This window comes from Lathyrus oleraceus, chromosome 4 (genome assembly GCF_024323335.1).
Source record: "Lathyrus oleraceus cultivar Zhongwan6 chromosome 4, CAAS_Psat_ZW6_1.0, whole genome shotgun sequence".
NCBI classification, from domain to species: domain Eukaryota; kingdom Viridiplantae; phylum Streptophyta; class Magnoliopsida; order Fabales; family Fabaceae; genus Lathyrus; species Lathyrus oleraceus.
In genome coordinates this window covers 58,625,707-58,635,089 of record NC_066582.1, presented here as the reverse complement: position 1 = coordinate 58,635,089, position 9,383 = coordinate 58,625,707, and the positions used below count along the sequence as shown (strand labels likewise).

Below are 9,383 nucleotides of genomic sequence, written 5' to 3'. Positions count from 1 at the left end.
TCATTTTTGCAGCCGCGACAATGACTTTAGGACTTTTTAGTTAGACTTTAAAAACATATTACATGCTCCCTTATAAATTTATTCAAGTAGGTGATCAAAAGTACCTTAATCACTTAATTTGATTTAGAAGCGTTAGGACTTATATCAATACATGTTCCCTTAGGTCAATCCTACCCCAATTTCATTCATCTTTAGAACCCTAGAAATAGGTAACCATCAAAGCATGACAACATTATTTATCATTGCCTTTCTTTGGTACCATATCTCATTCTTTTAATCATATCTCTCTCTTTTTCCATTCAATACTAAAACTATATTTTGCAAATAAACATGAGCCAACGTCAAGTATAAACCATAAAACTCTTAGCAAATACGATGCAAATTGTGAGGCACGAGCATTAAGAAATGGAGAAGGAATAAGAGGGAGCATTCCTATCCTTATTTTGAATATCTTTGGATACATAACACATGATCCAATTGTTCAAAGTAATCAGTTCCATTCATAGACTTTAGTTTAATTTAAATCAAGGCAAATTTCAACATTCCTCTTCGGACTAAAATCAATCACAACTAACCTCAAAGATATCTCATAATCTTTCTCTCTCTAACTTTCTTTCGGTTAATCACCATCTCTTGGTTAAAATACCAATCTCTTTGGCTTTATCATAATCTCTTGGTTAAAACACCACTCTCTTTGGTTTAATCACCATCTCTTAGTTAAAACACCTTTTTCATTGAGTTAATCATCATCTCTTGGTTAAAACACCCATCTCTTTGGGTTAATCACCATCTCTTAGGTAAAATACCCCTCTCTTTGGGTTAATCACCATCTCTTGGTTAAAGCACTACTCTTTTTGGGTTAATCACATGTTCTTGGTTAAAATACTCTCTTGGTTATGACACCACCTTTATTTCTTATCCTTGGTTATGAAACCAATTTTATTTCCTTCTCTTGATTATGACACCACTTTTATTTTCCCGTTCTTGGTCCAGACACCATTTTTACATTCATGTTCTTGGTGTAGACACCAACCTTACAATTCTTTGTCCAAACAACAATTTATTTTCATAAAAAGAACTATTTTAATTCATTCCTTATTAGTCAAACTAACATCTTAGAGCATCCGAACCAGGATCAAACAACTAACGTCAAAAACACTTATATGATACGATTATAAAATCATTCCCTAAAATCAACCAACAAATACTTATTTTTTACCCCACGAACTACAGAGCTCTAATTTTTCTCATTGCACCATGAAAATACGAGGACACAAGGTTTTGCAGTCTTGGCGAGCATATTAATTAAGAACTTATTTTCCCCTTTAATTAAAATCAATCGTAAGTAACCTTTAGATGATGACATCTATCTGTGCAAAGAACAATAAAAATGATCCTCATTGAGTACAACAGATGTGAGGGGTGCTCATACCTTCCCCTTGCATAACTGACTTCCTTACACTTTTCTATTCCCTTTGGGTTTTATTGATATTTTTCCTTTCTCTTTGAATAAATATAATTCAATGATAACTCTGTTGTATTTCGAGCGTGTTATGCGCTCGGGAATTTTTTGCAGCGCGACACTTCTAATGAAAACCTGAAGAATAGAGGTTGCTTCACGCCTCCTATATTTTTGTTTTTTAAAAAAAAGTAACTATTTGATTACTTAAAAATACCACAAAAGTAATTAATTTATTAAAAAATACAATACTTTTTGAAAAAAGTCAACAAATACATTTATTATTGATCCTTTGGTATTTCTTTTTTACGAAACGATCTTTTATTACATCATATTTTTACAAATAGTCATGTGTAACTGCACTATTCAAATTCCTATTGAAAATGTTCCTCCACCATCACATTTTTTATTCTACCCTTTTTGCTAGATGCAAATCCAAAAGTTGTTATTGTCTAAGTTTCTTATGATAACCCTCCTTCACCCGTAACCTTATCATGTGCACTTTCTCCCTCTTCCATAAATTTAAAGTTTCTATCATTCTCATCAAAAAGATCTCCAAAATCCATAAATCTAAAATTGGTATCAATGTCAGCAAAATCATTTTTCAACTCCCATCAATCCAAAGTTGTTATCATTATTAGCCAAACTATTTCAAACTTCTGTTAATCCAAAGTTGCTACTGTTGTCAACAAAAGCATTTTCACCAGTATTAATAAAAGTCCTTTTATGGGAAAATATTAACGAAAAAATGAACTCAACTTCTTATTCATTTTTTCGACGAATTTAGGATTTTGAAGAACTGTTTCAAACGAGTTCTTCAAATTATTAAGCCTATACTCTAATGCTTCTAATCTTTGCACTAGATTATCCACATGAAGCTTTTTAGCTGGCAGGTACTGTTTGAAGCTAGAAATATCTAGTTCAATAGAGGCTTTTTCATTTTCAAGTTTCTCAATTTCTTCTTCAAATGCAAGCCTTTCTACTTCTCCAAGGGCGTGATTGTGAACAGTTTGCTTGCCTTGAATATTACCAAGAAGATAATATTGATCTTTCAGAAAATACTCATTAGCAAACTCCCATTGATCATGTTTTATTTTGTGAAATCCCTGACATTGAAACACATAACAATGAACCATAATATATTAGACATCAAATTTGTATAGTGCAAAAACCATCTCGGTCGTTGTAGCCTAAATAAAAAACTTAGAGACGGAAGAGATTCCACATTTAAAGCATGAACCACCATTTAAAAATGAAAAATGAAATGGTTAAAGAAATATATGAGATTAATAACAAAATATAATTAAGTTTAGGCATAATAATTCAAATAATAAAAGAATATATTACGAACATAGGTATTGAGCTGACAAACAAAGTTGGAGAAATTGTTGTGTCTGAAATACTTGCTAAGAAGATTGGTAGCGAATTCATCAGGGTCCTTAATGATGAAACTGTTGTTGCTTTGACTCCATGAGACAATATTATCAGTATATGGATCATCAACCATCTGGTAAATTTTCACTAGGAACTCTGTCGGACCACCACTACCACCACCACCACCTTGTTCTTTCGTCGAATTCTCCATGATTTTGTTGGTTTCAAATGAACCAAAGTGCATTCTATTATATACTAATGATCAAGTCCCAATACATTTGACTACTACATCATTTTCACAGAAATAAATGCATACGATGCATTGAATCCATTGAACTTCTTTGGCACGCATGTCCGTTGTATCCGTTTTTAGTCTTTTTCTTTTTTCAATAAAATGAATTTGTTAAAGTTTTTTGTCTTCTTGTTTTAAATAAAAATAAATTCGTTTACACTTACTTTTTCTTTTATTTGACCAAAATTAAATTTAAATTATTACCCTTTCAAAAATATTTTGTAAACACTATTATATTAATCAGTCAATAATATATACCAAACAAGATTAATTGAACAACGTCGAACTTAATATGATAAACTTTATGATTTTTATAATCGTATGTATGAGTATCCAAATTCACCTTAATAATAATAATAACATATATTATGTCAATAAGATTTAACATTATGTTGAAATTATTAAATATGTTAAAAAGATATATCAAAATCTCCTTCTTATAAATATTTATTAATTGAGCTAATCTTAATATATCAAGTATCTAATTAATATGATAAATAATTTCTACATCTTGTTTACAATAATACATTATTTAAAAATGTATTTGGATCAAATTCGTTTTGCAGGAATTCAACATCATTCCACACGTATTTGGATCCAATTACATTGCCTTAAAAAAGAGGAAGTTTTTGCCTTCATTTGCATGATTTTGAGAGCCAAGAAATCCCTGCTGCAACTTGAAGTTTTACCCAGAAAATTCAACTATCGTGTTTTGAGTTTCAACCTGTTTTAATCCATTTTCTTGATTCTATTAGCTCCATCGACATCCTATGAAGCTTTTGCAACAATTCCCAAGCTCTAAGACCTTCTGAATTGCTCTAACCAGATTGAGCTTCATCAACTTTTGATCACCATTTGGACAAGGTAGTTCTGAGCATCATTTGAACTCAAACAAGTTACCACCATGTAGTCCTTCACTCTCTAATGCTTTCCCCTAATTTATCTAATTTTGATTGATCATGTTCCTCATTTAATTTTACTTTTTGTGTTTTGCTTGTTTCTAAAACTTCTTTGAAATTCACTTTCTCAATTCACATAAATGAATTTGAGGCATAATGTTGAATTCAGGAAGAGAAGAAGATCACAATGGTGGTGGTCTCGTGTGTTGAAGTTAACAAACGATAAAACTCTGGTGGGAGCTCACTAGAGGAGATGACCAGAGTATTTCTAAAGTGGTTTGACTTTGGACCAGACACGTTGGCATTTTGAAATGTTTTGATTGGTTGGATTGATACCGGATCATGTGTTCGCCTTGCAATGCGTTCCATCATGTTTCTCATCATTTAGAGTGTTGATTTGCCACGTCAATTAATTAGGCATGATCCAACGCTCCTGGTTTTTTCTGATTTTAATTTCTTTTCTTTTATTATTTTAAATTTCTTTTTCTTTAAAAATTCGTAGTAATTTCATTTTTTATCAAAAAAATCCCAAAATAATTTCTAAAATTCTCTTTTATTTTTCTTCATCTGATTCTTATTTTTTACACATTTTATTTTATTGATTTTCTATTTTTCATGAATTTTCTCTTTTCTTTTTTGTTTCAATTGGTTAAAAAATACTTTTCTGCATTTTAAAATTCTTAAAATTTTATTATGTGTTTCTCATTTTATTTCCAACCTTCCATAATTTTCTTGGCCATTTATTTGGTGTTTTCAAAGACTTTGGGGATTTTCCATTTTAAAAATACCTTTAATGCATTTTTATTTCATTTAATTGCATTTTTAATTTGTTTGACCTTGTGAACTTTTGTTGGCCTTGGATCATGATGATTTTGACTTCAAGTCTCATCAAACTCAATGGATCTTGGGTGTTGATGGGGTGAAAAACCTAATCCACCAAAGTGGATGATTGATTTTGATGATTACATGATCAAATTTTTGATTCAATTTGGGTGTGACTTCTTTTGTCCCCTTTCATCTTCATCCCTTTCGTTTCTTTTATTCAATTGGATGGATTTGTGTCCATCTTGTTCATGATGTGTGGATTGGTGCTTGATGAACTTTCATCATTTCAAATCTACCTTCTAAGTGATCATGGATCATTTAAGGTTCTTTGGATTGATGCATAAGTTTGTCCCAAGTGTCATGAAATATGGATTGAAGTAATGGACCATCCTCCTAGCCTTTGTTCTTGATCATCCCCTTTCATTTTCTTTTCTTGTATGGCATATATTTAGGAGGAAGATTTACATATCATTTCTCTAGCATGTATTAACACAAAAATTATTATTGACTGGCCTCAGATAGTTGTGATTTCTACGTAAGTCCAATTACAATTGCTTAACATAGCGCTAAATTTGTCTCAAAGGCAATGACATTTTTATAAGTGAGATTGTAAGTCTCCTATTTCTCATGGTATTGTGTGAAAACTTTGTTCGTTTTCCATTTGTGAGAGCTAGTGGCATACTTGTTATTTTATCCAAGTTGGATCCCTTCTCATAAATGATGTATAAGGTTCATATTTTCATGCTTGTGAGTGGATAGTTGAGTGTTCTCCAAAAAGTGACCAAAACATCTTTTATCTTTAATTACTATCATCACTTACTAACACTTTACTTGTATTAACTTTTATTTCCAAGTAATTTAGTTTATGTTACTTATTTTTTATGTCATTTACTTTATGCTTTATGTTTAGCATTTCATATTACATTGTGATTATGTTATTTTGTTCTTGGTCCATTTGGACCATTCTTGATGTCATTACTAAAACCTAAAAAAAGAAACTTTTCTCCCCTAATTCATGGACTTGTGGTTATTATCCTTGACATCTTTGCGGAGATATGGACTTAGAATTAAGATCTTGACCTTTACTTAGGGACTTGTAGCCCGAGACCTTGAAATTCATCTGATACTTTTGACTTTGGACTTCTTTGTGAAGACTTGGCTTGGTTACTTTGAATTCATATGGTACTTTTGACTTTTTCCTTCTTTGTGAAGACTTGGCTTGGTTACCTTGAGGTCTTCTGATACATGGATCACTATTTACTTGTTTTGCTTGCTTTAGGCTTAATCCAAATGAGGGAATTTTTTCTTGACTTATGTCACACTTCTTGCTATCTCTTTGTTAGATCTTTCTTATTTAGCTTTTACTTTACTGCTTTAGGATAGTCTCTTCTTCTCCTTCCCTCTTCTTTAATTTTCAAAATCTTCTCTCTTTTTCATAACCTTCTGGTTTTAACTAGAACCACTATCTCAATAAACCTTGACTTTTTGTCAAGTGATTTTCAAAACTTTTTTTTAATAAATATCAATCTATTTTAAGCATGTTTAGACTAATTTTAAAAGAATTAAAAAAAGCCTATCTCATTCAAACCATTTTGTGCCCTTTTATGCACTTTTCCTTTTAAACTTTTTCTCAAAGCATTAGACATGAGTTATTTTCATAGTTGAGTTGTAATCCTCCTATCTCCATAGTATTGATGATAATTCTTTTCCATTTGTGATAGCTAGTGGCATACTTGTTGATCCTTATCCAAGTTGTAGTCATTCTCATGATGATGCAAAGTTCTCATACTTGTGGGTGACTAGTTGAGTATTCTCCTTAAAATGACAAAATGTCTTTTCCATAAAAAAATGAATCAAAACAAACATCTTTGTTATCTTTACCACGAACTAGGAGGTTTTGATCCTCCATTGGACTTTGTTGGTACGTAGGCATGAGACTATAAAAAACTTGGAAACACCAAATCATAATAAAAATGCTTCTTTTCTCATCTCTCCAATCTTTTAAAAAATAACACCCTTTTCAAGATAAAATGTATATATTTTCAAAGAGGTTTTCATGGAGTAATATGGATGTTTAGGATGCTAATACCTTCCCTTTTAATAACTAACCCTCAGACCCTTGTTCTCTTTTTATTAGTTTTGCTTTAAAACTCCTTTGGGTTTTGTTCGTACTTTTTCCCTTTTCCTTTGGAAACAATAAAAGTGCGGCGGCGACTCTTGCTTTGCAAGTTAAGTTAATCAATAACTTAACCTCAAATTTTTTACCGCTACTGGGGTTAATTAAATTAATTAAATAAGTGGGGGCTTGATTAAGTAGTTGAATTTATGATTATTTGTTTGATAGTAAGTGGAGAGACCAGTCCAAGCCCATTTCATTCGGGCCCAACGAGTGACCCAAGCCCCAGGTCCGTTGGGTCAAGTAAGACCCATCCTCATTATCTGAACCGGGTAAAATGCAACTCGTGTTCATCCTCAACACCCCCATCAGTCGCATTTGAAAAACCATAGTTCTCACAATCATTAACCAGAAATTGATCAAAAGCTCTAAAATCAAATATTTCCATTTTCATTACAACATGAATACAAAATTGTAATTTACAGATGATTTCGAACCAGATACATTGTAATCTCAAACCTAAATCTATTTCTAAAACTCAAATGAAATTTCAATCAAATACCATCGAATATCAATTACAATCAAACCTAATAATAATCAAATGAAAAATTCTAAATACAAACCAATTTAATTGAATTCGAAACCTAAAAGTTAAATATATAAACCCTATTCTAATTCAAAACAAGACAAAATAAGGAACGAAAAACCCTAAAAGAACCTATTTCTACTACAACTCCAATCCCTCACCAAAGCTTGAATCAAATTGAGATTAGGGTTTCACCTTGAAACCCTAATTCTTCTGAGCTTAGCCACCATCCCAATAAAAAAAATATACCGCTTGAAGAAAAAGAAGAAGTTAGAGTAGGAAGAAGGGAAAGACAGAAGGAGTAGAAGCAAGTTAAATTCCGTTACCTTTTAGCCGGAGAGACTCTCTTCTCCATAGGTTGGTAGAATTCTGACTCGTGCTTATTGTTGTTTAATGATTCATTTGTTGTATGTGCATGATAATCGAGGTTAAAATTTGAGGATTAGGGTTTGAATAAATTGATTTTTGGGTTTGTGATATGTTTAGGGTAAAATTGTTTGTTTGATGTTTGATTGAGATCCAGTGGTTTGAGATATATGGTTTGGTGAAGGTTTGGGTTAATTTTGGGTAATTTTGGGTTCGATCTGGGTAAGGTTGAGGTTGGGATAAAAGAAGAAGATGAAGGTTCATATTCTTCAGGGTTAGGGTTAGGTTTCTTAGGTTTAAAGGGTTCTGGGTAGGTGTTCATCATCCGGATGAACACCGGTTGAAGATCTCGGTTGGACTTCAATTGGAGATCTGGAGGTTACGTTGGTTCTGGGAAGGGGGTGGTGGTGGTCGGGTTTTGGGTTGGATGTTCTTCATGTTCATGATGAACATGAAGAACACGATTGAAGGTGGTGGTTCTGGGGTGGTTTATGGTGGAAGAAAGGGTGGTCGGGAAACTAAAGGTAGAGAGAAGGGAGAGCAAAAAGACGGATTGAGAGAGTAGAGAGATAAATAAAGATGAAAAATGAAATGGATTGAATGAAGTTTGATTATATACTCCCTCGGTGTTCCCTCTAATGCGTGCCAAGTGGCACTCCGAAGAGGTCTGGATCAGTTGACTATCCCAGTCAACTGATGACCTCACGCACACATGTGTATCGTGTTCCCTTATTGACTTTAGATCTGAAACCTTCATCCTTCATACTTTGATTGATAATTCATATCGAAGGTTAATATCTGATCCCATCAGATCTGTGTGATCTAGATCGAGAGGCCAAGAGAGAGTCAAACTTTGACTCTCTCACCATGAACCATTCCTTCCACATGGGCCTCAGAGAGCTTTTCGGGTTTCTCTTAATGCTTTTCACACACCCCAATCAGGAGCCAATTACTTACATAGTCAGGAATACACCCCCTTTGATTTAATTAATTAAAACTTTTATTTTGTTTTTATTTTTTATTTTATTTCCTAATTAGGTTATTAATAAAGGGACTAGAGTTAATTAAAATTTATAAGTTAATCGTTATAATTAACATAAATTTTTTTTTGATTAATTAGGTCACTAAAATAACAAAGGAAATATAATTAATTAAGGAATAATAATTGGGAAATTAGGGTTTATTAAAAGGGATTTTCTTGGGATAATTAAGGGATTAAATTCAAGGGTAGTTTTAGGGTTGATTAACCTAATTAGGGATGAATAATCAGGGATAAGGGATAACTTATTTAATATTTTGGATTAAAACTATATATATTATTATTATTAGAAGTTTATTTTCTTGAACAAATTAACACATCATTTTTGTAAATTAATCAACAACTAAAACCAATTCCACACAGTTAAAACTTTAAGTCCATTGCCCTTGTGCGTAGAGGCATTTTCAAATCAAAAACTTTTGTGTCT

General features: G+C 32.2%; 1 pseudogene; it reads right to left on the bottom strand.

The window, feature by feature from the left end:
• Positions 1-1,732: 1,732 nt before the first annotated feature.
• On the bottom strand, positions 1,733-3,088 carry LOC127073318 (heat stress transcription factor A-5-like; annotated as a pseudogene).
• Between the last annotated feature and the right edge of the window lie 6,295 nt (positions 3,089-9,383).